Genomic DNA, 16,014 nt, shown 5'->3' on the forward strand with positions numbered 1-16,014 from the left:
TATACAGGCAGAGAGGTTGTTCATCCCAAACATTAGTCTTATGGGTGCAGTGTCATTGGGGCTAACTCATGCACACCTCTTCAGCAGCCCAGAAGTCAGAGGCCACATGCATCACAATACAGGGTGGCAGTGGTGAGACATCCAGGGATCACACTCCTCCTTACCATAGAGCCCCAGGGAGGAGCTTTGGCCCAGGTTAAGGCCCCAGTGACTTCACCAGTGGATCTGAACTGGGTTGTATCAAGTTGTTAATAGTAAACAATAAACAAGACTCATTAAGAGCTTAGTATGTGCCAGTTACTACTCTAAACAACTCATTTAATCCACATACAAGATGGAGATGATGTAATCATATTCATCATGTTGTGAATATTAAAAGAGATGACATACAGTGTGTGATTTTGCTTTTTGTGAAATTGATGATAACGATGATCATGATACTGGTGCTAGTGATGGTGGTGGCAGCGGCGATGATGGTAGTAATGAAGGTGACAGTGATGGTAACATGCTTTATAGTATAGTGAGTAAAGATATTGATTTGGAGTTACACCAAGACCTGGTTCAAATCCCAGGTCTACCACTTAGTCATTGTGCCACCTTAAGCAATTATCTGTTTTGAATCTCAGTTTCCTTATCAGTAAGATAATATGATGTCTCTCATGGTATTGTTGGAAGAGAAAATGCATGTCAATGCATGTCTTAGCACAGTACCTGGTACTTCATACACTAGTGGCTACTGTGGAGAGAGGACAGTGGCAACAATGGCTGTAGCAACAATGGCAACGATGTCAGAGCTTCCTCACAGTGGAAGGGGAGTTCCTGATCACACTCTACACAGCCCTTCCAGCAGAGACAACCCGAGGAGCCTCCTCTCTAGGGGAATGTGTGTGTGTGTGTGTGTGTGTGTGTGTGTGTGTGTGTGTGTGTGTTATTTTGTTTGTTTTGAGATGGAGTTTCGCTCTTATTGCCCAGGCTGGAGTGCAGTGGCACGATCTCAGCTCACTGCAACCTCCGTCTCCTGGGAGACAAGAGATTCTACTGTCTCAGCCTCCCAAGTAGCTGGGACTACAGGCACGTGCCACCACACCCGGCTAATTGGGAGAATGTTTTTCACCAGTCACGTTTAGTCCCAAGTGCACAAGAAGGCCTTCTATGCCATTGCAGGCGCCACTCACTTAACCATTAACCAAGCTGGCCCTGGCCACACTGGGAAACAGACAAAGGTTATCTCTGGCATTATTGCATCACCTTCTCACCCCTTGCCCTGACTTCCTGGGGCCTTATACTGACCCCTGTCTGCTGGGTCTAGAGTCCTAGCCTTACCACATCTCCTTCTCCTTCCCAGAGCATTGCTTTTATCCTTCCGTGTCCAGTCAACATTTGCCATTTGGGGTTCTATGGCCTTGAAGTTTATAACAATAATAATAGCTAACATATTAATATAATAGCTAATGTATATTGTGTGCTTACATTGATAGGTTTATGTAATCCTCACAACCACTCTATAAGTTGGGTGAAGGTATTAGCCTCATTTTACAGGTGAAGATGCTGAGATTCAGAAATGGTAAGTAACTTTTCTTGGTCACACAGCTTATAAATTTCAGAACTGATACCTGACTTGAGATGTGTTTGATTTTGGAGCCCAGGTTCATTCTACCATATGATGCTGCCTACCTTAAGCAAAGGCTTAACCCACAGGACTGAGAGTATTGAACACACAGGATGAAGAAGAAGCTGTTGGTGGAATAATGCATTTGACTTGTTCTCAAATCCTCCTAGAAAGGAACCCTCCACCACTCACTTTTCTCGAGGCCCTGTCCTGGCATTGTCATTGTCCAACTCTCATGGTTACTATAAGTCTTAGAAATGGTGTGTCAGCTCCACATTCTAAAACTTGCTTGCTCATAAAACAGATTAAAGCAAAAAATTGCAACACATGCTTAGTTCCAGTAGTTCCACTTCTAAGTTCCACTTCTAAGAGATTTTGTAGAAACTGAGCAAGAGATAACAGTAAAAAGGGAGCGAATTCAAGCACTGGGACCAGTGTTTCCTGCATTGGACATGGTCATGACAACTATTATTGGTAAGATTTAAGAGGCTTTTGTGATCCTGACATCAGCTCTGCCATTCGACCTTCTGGGAGCCTTTAGGATAATAACAGCAAAGGATGATTTCAGACTCCAGGTAACAGACAAGCTGATGGCGTCGCAGATGCAATGTTGGCTTCTCCAGGCAATCCCAGTGCTCAGTGTATAAATAGAAGGCCAAGGTCATCAGGGAGCATGCGGGGGCTGAGGTCATCCTCCCTTGACACCATCAAGGCAGGCCCCAGGCGAGTGCTGGGTCCACACCTGCTCTGCACAATCAGCCTGAGTCAGGAGAACATGATAGGTGGTGAGCGGGAAGCCAGCAAGTTGACTGGAGAATATCACCTGGGAAAAATGAAAAGCAATCGGGATGATTCAAAAATGATAGGCAACCATCTACTGTGGACCAGGTGTTGCTTTAAGCTCCTTATATGAATTGTTCATTTAACTCTCATAATCAACATGACTACTATTATCTCCATTTTATAGATGAGGACAAAGGAGGGGGGTAGTAATTTGCCCAAGGCAGTGCACTGAAGAGTCAGGCTTCCCTTGCAGGTGAGTCAAGAGCTTCTAAACTTAACCACTGGGCTTTACTCTATCGGTGTTCCAGCTCTCAGGGAGAAGTGAAGACTGAGAGTCATTAAATAACAATGTTTAGGCCCCTTTGTTATTTCCCCTCAAAACCTCCAGTCACGGAAATCTTTTGTCTACAAGACAGCACTTATTATGTAATGATGGATTCATTGTTTTCTTGAAGTCTTGTGTAGCTTTGATCCATGCCCATCAGCATGCACCGCCCCTCCCCCCCCCCCCCTCCCCCCCCCCCCCCCCACACACAATGCATTTTCATCAAGGACAATTGGGATTTCCACCGGGCTCTTTTACAACCTGTGAGTGATTCTCAAAGCACCCAGGTCACCATTTGGGCTCCAGACTGAGAGTCATTGGCCTAGAAGCAGAGCTCAGGCACTGTCCAGCTCTCCCCAACACATTACCAGGTCACCTTTTCCACTTAAAACCCAGCCAAGTAGTGTGGGCACAATTATCTGCCTGAGAAATAGAAGTGAGACACAATGTCAACAACAACAATTATAATTATCATTTATTAAGTGTTACACCCCTGCAATTTAACTCTACAACAACCCCATGCATTGAAGAAAGTTAGTAGGTATTATTATCCCTGTCTTTCCCATAGGATGCAGAGAGTCAAGGAGCTGAAAGTACGTGCCTCAAGATCCCCAGAGAAAAAGTAGCTGAGTAAGTATTCTCACTTGGGACTGCTTGACTCCAAAGCCCTGCTCCTAACAGCAAGGCCATGGAGACTCTCCTAAGGAGTAATAGGAATGTCCCAGAAGCAGCTCAGTTCAATAGATATTTATTGATCATATATGACATGCCCCATACCATATTAAGCCTTAGATATTAAATAAGACAGAAATGGTCCTTGACAAATAGAACTTAGAGTTCAGTGAAGACAACTATGGAATTTACTCATCCAACAAATATTTATTGAGCATCTACTATATGCCAGAGCCAGACACAATTCTAAATGTTTGAAGATGCAACAGGGAACAGAAAAGGTAGGGATGCTGCCTTCATAGGTTAGGACATTTCAAAACAATGGAATTGAGCATTTTCGACAGGTAGTGAATGAGTTGAAAAAAGAAACAGGAGTCCTACACTCAGCCCCAGCTGGGATGTGCTAACTGCCTTTCCAGCCCTCCAAGGAGTCATCCTGCTCCCAACTGGAAACCTGGCCTGCCGAGGGGTAGTCACCCACCCTGGCAGCTCCTGAGTTCCATCCTGGGAGGGGATTGAGAGGGGCTGACTGGTGTATGGTGCTATGTAGCTAATCCCCAGGTGTGCTGGGTCCTCAGAAACTCTCCAGTGAACACAGGGGGCCATGAAGTTCTTCTCCTCACAAGTGCTCCCAAGGAGATGAATTTTAATTCACTTTCCTTTCAAGAGTAACTGTGTTGGCAAGCAACATTTTGTCATGGGAGGATGAGCAGAAGGTGTGTTAAAGGCAACAGGATGATGTTAAATGTTTGCTCCACAATGTTTAGGAATAAGGGAAGCTTTTTTTAAATTAAGTGTCTTAGAACTGGAGGGAGGGAGGAGGGGCATGGTTGGAAGTTTTCACGTGAACCAACAACAGATGTTCTGTCTACAGTCCGGGGCGTGTGAACTACCATGGAAGCTACGTGAAGCATGTGGCGTCTGTGTTTGGAAAGCTTCATAACCACCTGCTGTGCACGGGACATGCTTCCTCAGCATCTGAGTTAGGGTCGAGAGGTCAACCTGAACTGACAAGCCCCAGTGACCATTTCTTTCAGGCTGGGCCTGAAACCTCAGAGGGCCCCATGACTAAGCACTGGTCCTGTGTGTGCTGAGTCAGCACAGCCATCCTCCTGCCAAAGGGCACACGTCCCACAGCAACATGAATTTTCCTCTTTCAAGTGGGTCCATTTGGAGCAAAGTCTTCCGTAAATGAAGAAGCAGGAGGAACTGTCACAGCAAACTCAAGCTGGTGCTCTGTAAATGGCAGAAGTGTAGAAACTCCGAGCTGGTCCATCCTTGTCTTTCCTGAGTTTAAGGTGGAGAAACTGAGGCTCAGGAAGTTGAAAAGGATTACTCAAGGACACACAGCAGGCTACATTGGCTGAATCTTTCTTGGGGCTCTTTTCACGTGTCATATTCAAAGTTTCAAACTTTCACGAAACTTTCCAAACTCAAAAGACAAGCTTGGACACCCTGTGTCAGTGCTAATTGACATGTTCCTTGATTTCTCTAAAAGGGACATGAATTATGACCCTTCAAAGATCCAGATTAAGCCAAAAGCAGGCCTTCCAGCCAGGATGTCCCTGAAGTGCCCAGTTCCCTTCCTAAGAGCAACTGAATATCCTTTATAAGGCAATGCTAGCATAATCACCCTCAGACAGGCTCAAAGTGCTTATGGTAATCCTAGAATCCCGTTGTTTGGAGCTTCTGCCTGCAAGATACAACTAAAAACCCTGAGTATTATATGCAAAACAAACATTAAAAGACTCAGGCTTGGAGAGAAGGAAGTGGACCAGCTAGGAAACTTGGGACCTGAGGAACAATGACCAAATGGGCAGTGATTTCCCTGGGTTTTCTCTTGCCTGATACACTCTGGACTTGGAGTTGAAGCCAACTACCTGCAAACACTAACAGGCACAGACAAAAAAAGTCCCAGCAAAACTCAACCGAAACCCACTCTCTCCAGCCAAAGGACCAAGAAAGGGGCAGCCTAGCAAGACAAAAATCTTTTAGATTATAACCACTCCTCTCCAGCCAATCACCACAGAAAAACACTGTGGTCCTGCCCCCACCCATGCCAACAAAGGCAGGCTAAGGAACTGAGACTTCCACCCTTGTGGGGCTATACCAAGGATAGTATCAGAAAAGGCGAAGAAAAGATCAGGACTTTTATCACCATTCATCTCAGTGGAGACCATGTAGAGAGCCTGGACTTCCAACTTCATCCAGTAGTAATGAGGTGTCCCTCCTCTTCCCACTAAAGTGGTAGAGAGGTGAGAATTTCAGCATAATCCATCAGTAACAAAGTCATTCCCATCACGGTGTCACTGAATACCTACCTGGGCACAGAAGTAACAGGTAGTTCTTCCCTCAGGTACCTACAGAGGCCAAGTGGAGAACCTGGACTTCTGTCATCACCTGGCAGTAACAAAGCAGAGCCCCTCTTCTCTCTTCTGCCAGAGTGATGTCAGAGAAAGTCAGTTAAAACAGAAGGTTTCAATAAGATCAGAGTCTCATAACCTAATCTTAAAATTCCCATGTTTCAAAAATTACTTGTCATACCAAGTACCAGGAAGATGTCAAATTGAATGAAAAAAAAAATCACTAGATGCCCACATAGAGATAATGAAATTATGTTAGAATTCTCTGGCAATGATTTTAAAACACCCATGATAAAAATGCTTCATAGAGCAAATATGAGCTTGTTGCAAACAAATAAAAAAATAGAGAGCCTCAGGAAAGAAATAAAAAGTCTCTGCAAAGAGCTATACAAAATATGAAAGTAAACCCAGTGGAAATTTTAGACCTGAAAATAAAACCTCAGTGGCTGGACTCAAAAGTACAATGAAAGAGCAAAGGAAATAATCAGTGAATTTAAACACAGAATAATCTGAACAAGACAGAAAATAGATTGAAAAAAATTATAATAATAAAATTCAGGAACCTGCCAGATGGTAGCAAAAGATCTAACATTTGTGTCATTGGGGTCCCAGAAAGCGATGAGAAAGAGAATGGGGGTGAAAGATTACCCAAAGAAATAATGGCTGAAAACATCCCAAGTTTGTGAAGAGATATAAAACCTTGGACTCAAATAAGATCGTTGCGTATGCACCAAGCAACAGAACTGCAAAACCTCCGAAGTAAAAATTAATAGGATGAAAAGGAGAACTAGACAAATCCACAATTATAGTTGAAGACTTCAACACTGTCCTCTCAACGATTGATAAAAACAATTAGACAAAAATCAAGGATATAGAACTCAAAACACTGTCAACCAATAAAATCTAATAGACATAGCTGGAACACTCTTCTCAAGTAACAGCAGAACACACATTTATTTGAGTGTCCATGGAATATATACCAGGATAAACCATAGACTGGGCTTCAAAAAAAACTTTAACAAAGTTAAAAGAATGGAAATCATAAACAGTGTATTTTCCAAATTCGGGGAAGTCAAACTAGAAATCAATTATGATAAGATAATGGAATAATCTCTAAATGCTTAAAAACTAAGCAACACACTTCTAGATAATCCATGGGTCAAAGAGAAGGTTTCAAAGGAAATTTTTAAAATTATATTGAATTGAATAAAAATTAAAATCAAACATGAAAATTTGTGGGTCACAGCTAAAGCAGTGCTGAGCGAAATTTATAGCATTAAATGCATACGTTAGAAAAGAAAGAAAGAAAAGTCTCAAATTAATAAGCTAAGCTTCCATCACAAGAACCTGGAAAAAGAAAAGAAAAGTAAATTCAAAGCAAGAAGAAATCAAATACTAATTGATATGGTTTGGTTGTGTCCCCTCTCCAATTTCATCTTAAACTGTAGCTCCCATAATTCCCACATGTTGTGAGAGGGACCTGGTGGGAGATAATTGAATCATGGGGGCGGTTTCCCTCATATTGCTCTTGTGATAGGAATAAATCTCACAAGATCTGATGGCTTTATAAGGGGAAACCCCTTTCACTTGGTTCTCATTCTCTCTTGCCCGCAACCATGTAAGAAGTCCCTTTGCTCTTACTTCGTCTTCCGCCATGACTGTGAGACCTCCCCAGCCATGTGGAACTGTGAGTCCATTAAAACTTTTTTTCTTTATAAATTACCCAGTCTTGGGTATGTCTTTATCAGCAGCGCGAAAATGAACTGATACACTAACATAAAACCAGAAACGGATATAATAAAATTGAAAAGAGAAAACCAACAAAGAAAAATTCAACGAAATAAGGAGCTAGTTCTTTAGAAAGAACTATGCACTGAAGAGCTTCTGCATAGCAAAAGAAACTATCAACAGAGTAAACAAACAACCTACAGAATAGGAAAAAATGTTTGCAAACTACACATCTGACAAAGGTCTAATATCCAGCATCTAAAAGGAGCTCAAACAAATGTATATGAAACAAACAAACAAACAACCCAATTAAAAAGTGGGCAAAGGACATAAACAGACACTTCTCAAAAAAAGACATACATGCAATCAGCAAACATGAAAACAAGCTGATCATTAGAGAAATGCAACTTAAAACCACAATGAGATACCATCTCACGCAAGTCAGAATGGCCATGATTAAAAAGTCAAAAAATAACAGGTGCTGGCAAGGTCCAGAGAAAAAGGAACACTTATACACTGTTGGTGGGAGTGTAAATTAGTTCAGTCATTGTGGAAAACAGTGTGGCAATTCCTCAAAGACCTAAAACCAGAAATACCATTCAACCCAGCAATCCCATTACTGGATATATACCCAAAGGAATATAAATCTCCCTATCATAAAGACACGTGCACACGTATTTTCATTGAAGCACTATTCACAATAGCAAAGACATGGATTCAACTTGAATGCCCATCAATGGTAGACTGGATAAAGAAAATGTGGTACATATACACCAGAGAATACTATGCAGCCATAAAAAAGTATGAGATCATGTCTTTTGCAGGAATGTGGATGGAGCTGGAGGCCATCATCCTTAGTGAACTAACACAGGAACCAAAAACCAAATACTGCATGTTCTCTCTTATAAGTGGGAGCTAAATGATGAGAACACATGGACACAGAGAGGGGAACATACACTGGGGCCTACCAAAAGGTGGAAGGCCAGAGGAGGGAGAGGATCAGGAAAAATAACTAATGGGGACTAGGTTTAATACCTGGGTGATGAAATAATCTGTAAAACAAACCTCCATGACACAAGTTTACCTACATAACAAACCTGCACATGTACCCCTGACCTAAAATAAAAGTTAAAAAAAGAAAGAAAGAGCTATACAACTGTAAAACCTCTAACAAGACTGACAAAGGAAAAAGAGAGAAGACACAAATTACCAAGATCAGGAATGAAACAGAGGATGTCATTACAGATCCTGAAAACATCAAAGGCATAATAAAGGAATACTATGAACAACTCTACACACATAAATTTAATAACTTAGACAAAATGGTCCAGTTCATCTAAAAACACAAGCCACCACAGCGCACTCAATATGAAACAGACAATTTGAATAGCCCTATGATATTAAGAAAATGGAACCAATAATTTTTAAACTCCAAAAAAAGAAATCTACAGGCCCAGATGGTCTCACTAAACAATCTACCAAATGTTTGAAGAAGAATTAACACAATTCTGTACAATGACTCCCTGAAAAATAGAAGTGGGGACACTTCTCAGTTTGTTTTATGAGCTAGTGTTACCATCATCTCAAACCCAAGGACAATACAAAAAAGAAAGCTGCAGACCAATATCCCTCATGCATATGGATGTAATATTAGACATAGTCATAGAAATTCTTAATAAAATATTAGCAGATAGAATTAATCAGTATATGAAAAGTGTATGGTATATACATGACCAAGGGGGCTTTATTCCACAGATGCATGACTGCTTTGATATTTGAGAATCAATGTTCAATCATGACATAATAAACATAACCCACCATAGTAACAGGCTAAAAGAAGATAATCATATGATCAAATCAATAAACACAGACACAGCATTTGACAAAATTCAACAGCCATTCATAGTTTAAAAAACACCTCTCAGAAAATAAGAATAGTGGAGGATTTCCTCATCTTGATAAGTAGGATTTGCAAAAATCCTATAACGAATATTATGCTTAATAGTGAAAGACTGAAAGCTTTCCCTCTATGTTTGGGAGTAAGGAAAGTGTTCGCTGTCACCACTCTTATTCAACATAGTGCTAGAAGTCGCAGCTAGTACAAGAAGGCAATAAATGGTATATATTAATATATTGAAAAGAAAGAAATAATACCGTTCCTGCAGAAGAAATGATTGTCTATCTAAAAAAACCCCCAAGGAACCTACCAAACAAATCCCAAAACTAATAAATGAGTTCAATAAAGTGCAGGATACAAGATAAACATACAATCAACTATATTTTTACATATTAATACTAGCAATGAACAAATAGATACCAAAATAAAAAATACAAATACTATTTACAATCACTCAAAACTAATACTTAGGTATAAAAATAGCAAAGCATGTAAGGACTTGTATGCTAGAAATTACACAATGCTAATGAAAAAAATCAAAGAATATCTAAATAATGTAGAGACATATTGTATTCATAGATGAGAAGACTTAACCTAGTAAAAGTGTCAGTTGTCCCCGAATTGACATAGAGGTTTAATGCAGTTCCTATCTTAATCCCAGCAAGGATTGTTACAGACCTAGACAATATTATTCTAAAATATACAGAAACAGACCAAAAAATAGACTAGCTTAAATAATATTGAAAAAGAAGAATAAAGTGGGAGGAATCAGTTACAAGACTTATTCAGTTTCAAGACTTACTATATAGCTATGGTAATCCAAACTATATGGTACTGGTATAGGGATACACACATAGAATAATGGAACAGAACAGAGAATTCAGAAATAGACCCACACCTGTATCCCTAACTGATTTTTGACAAAAGTGCAAAATCAATTCAATGAAGAAAAGAGTTCTCTCAATAAATGTCTGGAGCAATTGGACATCCATAGGTGAAAAAGGAACATCAACCTAAATCATACAAAGATTAACTCAAAATGGATCACAGACTTAAATGTAAAACATAAAAACTATAACACTTTCAGAATGAAACACAAAATCTTGGCCAGGCTCAGTGGCTCATACCTGTAATTCCAGCACTTTGGGAGGCCGAGGTGGGTGGATCATGTGAGGCCAAGACGTGAAGACCAGCCTGGCCAGCATGGTGAAACCCCATCTCTACTGAAAATACAAAAAGTAGCTGGACATCGTGGTCCGTGCCTGTAGTCCCAGCTACTCAGGAGGCTGAGGCACGAGAATCGCTGGAACCCAGAAGGCAGAGGTTACAGTGAGCTAAAATTGCGCCACTGCACTCCAGTCTGGGGAACAGAGCAAGACTCTGTCTCAAACAAACAAACAAACAACCTAAAAAAAAAATGTATACAAAATAAGAAAATCTTAGGATCTAGGGTTTAGGATCTAGGGCTAGGCAAAGAGTTTTTAGACATGACACCAAAAGTATGATACATAAAAGGAAAAAATTCAAAATCAGACTTCACCAAAATTAAAACTCTTGCTCTGTGAAAGAGCATGCCAATAGTATGAAAAAGCAAGCTACAGAGTAGAGAAAATATTTGTGAATCACTTATCCAAGAAAGGACTAGTATCTAGAATAAATAAAGACTTCTCAAAACTCAATAGTATAAACAAATAATTCAATTAGATAATGGGCAGGAGACATTATTTTTCACTTTCAGAGAGACACGGATGGCAAATAAACACATGAAAAATGTTCAACATCATTAGCCATTAGGGAAATGCAAATTAAAACCACAATGAGATATCACTACATACCTATCAGAAAGGCCAAAATAAAAAATATTTACAACAAAATGCAGGCAAGCTGGGTGACTCATACATTACTGGTGGAAAAGTAAAATGATACAACCACTCTGGAAAATAGTTTGGCAGTCACTTGCAGAATTAAACATGCCTTTACCATGCGACCCAGCAATCATGCTCCCAGGCATTTATCCCAGATAAATGAAGTCATAAGTTCAAACAAAAACCTGTACATAAATGTTTATCACATCTTTATTCATAATAAACCCCAAATAGAAATAATTCATATGTCCTTCAACACATAAATGGTCAAACAAACTGTAATACACCCAAAACAGAGAATACTGCTTAGGAATAAAAAGGAACAAATTACTGAAATATGCAACAACCTGAATTTATCTCCAGAGAATAATCAGAGTGAAAAAAACCCAGTCCTAAAAGGTCACATACTATATGATTCCCATTTATGTAAAATTAGTTCAACCATCGTGGAAGACAGTGTGGCAATTCCTCAAGGATCTAGAACCAGAAATACCATTTGACCCAGCAATACCATTACTGGGTATATACCCAAAGGATTATAAATCATTCTACTATAAAGACACATGCACATGTGTGTTTATTCCAGCACTGTTCACAATAGCAAAGACTGGGAACCAACCCAAATGCCCATCAATGACAGACTGGATAAAGAAAATGTGGTACATACACACCATGGAATACTATGCAGCCATAAAAAAGAATGAGTTCATGTCCTTTTGAGTTCATGGATGAAGCTGGAAACTATCATTCTCAGCAAATTAATACAGGAACAGAAAACCAAACACTGCAGGTTCTCACTTATAAGTGGGAGTTGAACAATGAGAACACATGGACACATGGAGGGGAACACCACACACTAGGGCCTGTCGGGGGTGGAGAGATAGGGGAGGGAGAGCATTAGGACAAATACCTGATGTAAATGACAGGTAGATGGGTGCAGCAAACCACCATGGCATGTGCATACCTATGTAACAAACCTGCACATTCTGCACATATATCCCAGAACTTAAAGTAAAATTTAAAAAAAAAAAAAAAATGTCTGAAATGACAAAATCATAGGAATGGTGAACAGATTAATGGTTGCCAGTGGTTTTGAAGGGATCAGGGATGAAGAAGTAGGTATGGCTAGAAAAGGGCAACAAGAGGTACACTCTGCTTGTGAATATGCCATTATCTCAAAATAAAAATATTAATTAAAAGCATAACTACAGGCCCAGCTCAGTGGTGGCTCATACCTGTAATCCCAGCACTTTGGGAGCCTGAGGCGGGTGGATCACGAGCTCAAGAGATGAAGACCATACTGGCCAACATGGTGAAACTCCATCTCTACTAAAAATACAAAAATTAGCTGGGTGTGGTGGCAGGCCCCTGTAGTTCCAGCTACTCAGGAGGCTGAGGCAGGATAATTGCTTGAACCCAGGAGGCGGATGTTGCAGTAAGCCAAGATCGCACCACTGCACTCCATCCTGGTGACAGAGCAACACTCCGTCTCAAAAAAATAAAAAATAAAAACTACAAAAAACTCAAATTTCAAAGAAGCAAAAAGTAATTTTTTTAAAGAATGCATCAAAAACCAGTGAAATCTAAATAAAGCCTGTACTAGTCTTCACCAACATCAACTTCCTCATTTTAAAAACTGTACTGTGGCTATGTAAGATGTTATCACTGAGGAAAACTGGGTGAAGGGTACATACGATCTCTGTGTACTATTTTTGCAGCTTCTTATGAGACAAACTGTTTCAAAATGAAAAGCTGTCACTTAAAAAAACACATTTCAAATTAGCTGGGCATGGTGTCGGGCAGCTGCAGTCCCAACTACCCAGGAGGCTGAGGCAGGAGGATTGCTTGAGCCCGGGAGTTCGAGGTTGTAGGGAGTTATGATCATGCCACTGCACTTCAGCCAGTACAACAGAGTGAGACCCTGTCTTTAAAGAAAAGAATAAATTAAATAAAAATTTTAAAACATTTAATTTTCTTGAGTCTTAAAACAGAGCCCACAGGGGCCCCTGCAGCCACCGCAATGTAGAATACGAGAAACTGGAGAAGATTGGGGAAGGCACCTACAGGACAGCGTTCAAGGCCGAAAACCGGGAGACTCATGAGATGGTGGCTCTGAGTGGGTGAGACTGGATGACAATGATGAGGGTGTGCCGAGTTCCGCGCTCCAGGAGACCTGCATACTCAAGGAACTGAAGCACAAGAACATTGTCAGGTTTCATGACATCCTGCATGGTGACAAGAAGCTGACTTTGGTTTTTGAATTCTGTCACCAGGACCTGAAAAAATATTTTGACAGTTGCAATGGTGACCTCGATCCTGAGATTGTGAAGTCATTCCTCTTCCAGCTGGTAAAAAGCCTGGGATTCTGTCACAGCTGCAATGTGCTACACAGCGACCTGAAGCCCCAGAACCTGCTAATTAACAGGAATGGGGAGCTGAAATTGGCTGATTTTGGCCTGTCCTGAGCCTTTGGGATCCCCATCCGCTGTTACTGAGCTGGAGTGGTCACACTGTGGAACCGCCCACCAGATGTCCTCTTTGGGGCCAAGCTGTACTCCACATCCATTGACATGTGGTCAGCTGGCTGCATCTTTGCAGAGCTGGCCAATGCTGGGCGGCCTCTTTGTCCAAGCAATGATGTTGATGACCAGTTGAAGAGGATCCTCCGGCTGCTAGGGGCACCACCGAGGAGCAGTAGCCCTCCATGACCAAGCTGCCAGACTATAAGCCGTACCCAATGTACCCGGCCACAACATTCCTGGTGTACGTCAAGCCCAAACTCAATGCCACAGGGAGGGACCTGCTGCAGAATCTTCTGAAGTGTACCCCGTCCAATGTATCTCAGCAGAAGAGGCCCTGCAGCACCCCTACTTCTCCGACTTATGTCTGCCCTGAGCCCTGGGTCGCCCAGCCACCATGCTGGAGCCTGGCCTATTTAAGCCCCATCTTGGGAGGGGTGGGACTGTGGGGTGCCCAGTGTACTGAGCTCCAGCTATGCTGAGCCCAGCCAGAGTGGGATGCCTGAGCCCAAGTTTCTCACTTCCTTTGTGGACTTTATTTAATTTCTTTGTTTTTTGTTTTTTGTTTTTTTTTTTGAGATGGAGTCTTGTTCTGTTGCCCACGCTGGAGTGCAGTGGTGCGATCTCGGCTCACTGTAAGCTCCGCCTCCCGGATTTACGCCATTCTCCTGCCTCAGCCTCCCGAGTAGCTGGGACTACAGGTGCCCACTGCCACACTCGGCTAATTTTTCGTATTTTTAATAGAGACGGGTTTTTACCATGTTAGCCAGGATGGTCTCGATCTCCTGACCTCGTGATTCACCCACCTCGGCCTCCCAAAGTGCTGGGATTACAGGCATGAGCCACTGCACCCGGCTGACTTTATTTAATTTCATAAATTGGCTCCTTTCCTACACACACACACACAAAATTTAATATTCTTATTTTGCTACCTTGGATCAATTCTTAAAAGACCATAGGCAAATTCTGGTCCAAGTGCCTAGGTTTCCATGTGACCACTATGTAGATACATCCACTGCCCTGGGAAGCACCCTTTCTGCTAAGTGCTCATCAGTTATCAGTCAGAATCCTCAACTCACATGTGCAAGGCTTACCACTTTCTTTACTTTCTATGATGCAACTTCATTTCTATGTTAAGGTCCTATTCAGCCAATGTCATGAAAATGATCTCAGACAGTTCAACTCCTATCCCTTGCTCATTTCCCCAGGGAGATGATTCAGGTTCTGGGACACAGGCAGAGCCTGATATCAACATGGGAGTGGGTGGTAGGGAGAGAGAGGGGGCAAGCACCCTCCTATGCTCAGAGTGTCATCTGTGCACCCTGCCATCTTGAGGATCCATCACCCCATCATTCCTCATCCACACCATTTGGATGAGTGTCCTATGCCTGCTGTGAGAGATTACCACAAACGTCATGGTTGAAAATGACACAAATGTACGCTCTTATAGTTCCAGAGTTCAGAGATCTAAAATGGGTCTCATGGGATGAAAATCAAGGTGTCCGCAGGGATAATTCCTTTTGGGAAGCTCCAGAGGAGAGCCCATTGTCTTGCCTTTTCCTCTTTCTAGAGGCTGCCTACTTTAACAGGGTGTGGTGACGTGTGCCTGTGGTCCCAGCTACTGGGGAGGCTGAGGTGGGAGGAACATTTGAGCCTAGGAGGTGGAGGTTACAGCAAGCTGAGATCACACCACTTCACTCCAGCCTGGGTAACAGAGTAAGACCCTGTCTCAAAAGAAAAAAAAGGTTTAAAGGCTGCCTACATTCCTCACTTGTGGCTGCATCACAGTGACCTCTTGCTTTCATGGTCATGTCTTTTTCTCTAACTCTGACCTTTTGCCTCCCTCTTATAAACAGCCTGATGTTCATGTTAGAACCACCGGATAATCCAGGATAATCTTCCATCTCAAGATCCTTAACTTAATTATATCTGTGAAATCTCTTTGCCATGTAAGAGGACACACGCACAGGTTCCAGGGACTAGGACATGGACCTCTTTGGGGCCATTATTATTATTATTATTATTATTGAGACAGAGTCTTGCTCTGTCGCCCAGGCTGGAGTGCAATGTCATGATCTCAGCTCACTGCAATCTTTGCCTTCTGGGTGCAAGCGATTCTCCTGCCTCAGCCTCTGGAGTAGCTGGGATTACAGGCATGTGCCACCATGCCTGGCTAATTTTTGTATTTTTGGTAGAGGCAGGGTTTCGCCATGGTTGGCCAGGCTGGTCTCAAGCTCCTGACCTCATGATCCG

At 41.8% G+C, this 16,014-nt stretch overlaps 1 pseudogene; it reads left to right on the forward strand.

The window, feature by feature from the left end:
- Nucleotides 1-428: 428 nt before the first annotated feature.
- On the forward strand, nt 429-14,137 carry LOC111549615 (annotated as a pseudogene).
- Nucleotides 14,138-16,014: the final 1,877 nt, after the last annotated feature.

Source organism: Piliocolobus tephrosceles, chromosome 7, assembly GCF_002776525.5.
Source record: "Piliocolobus tephrosceles isolate RC106 chromosome 7, ASM277652v3, whole genome shotgun sequence".
NCBI classification, from domain to species: Eukaryota; Metazoa; Chordata; class Mammalia; order Primates; family Cercopithecidae; genus Piliocolobus; species Piliocolobus tephrosceles.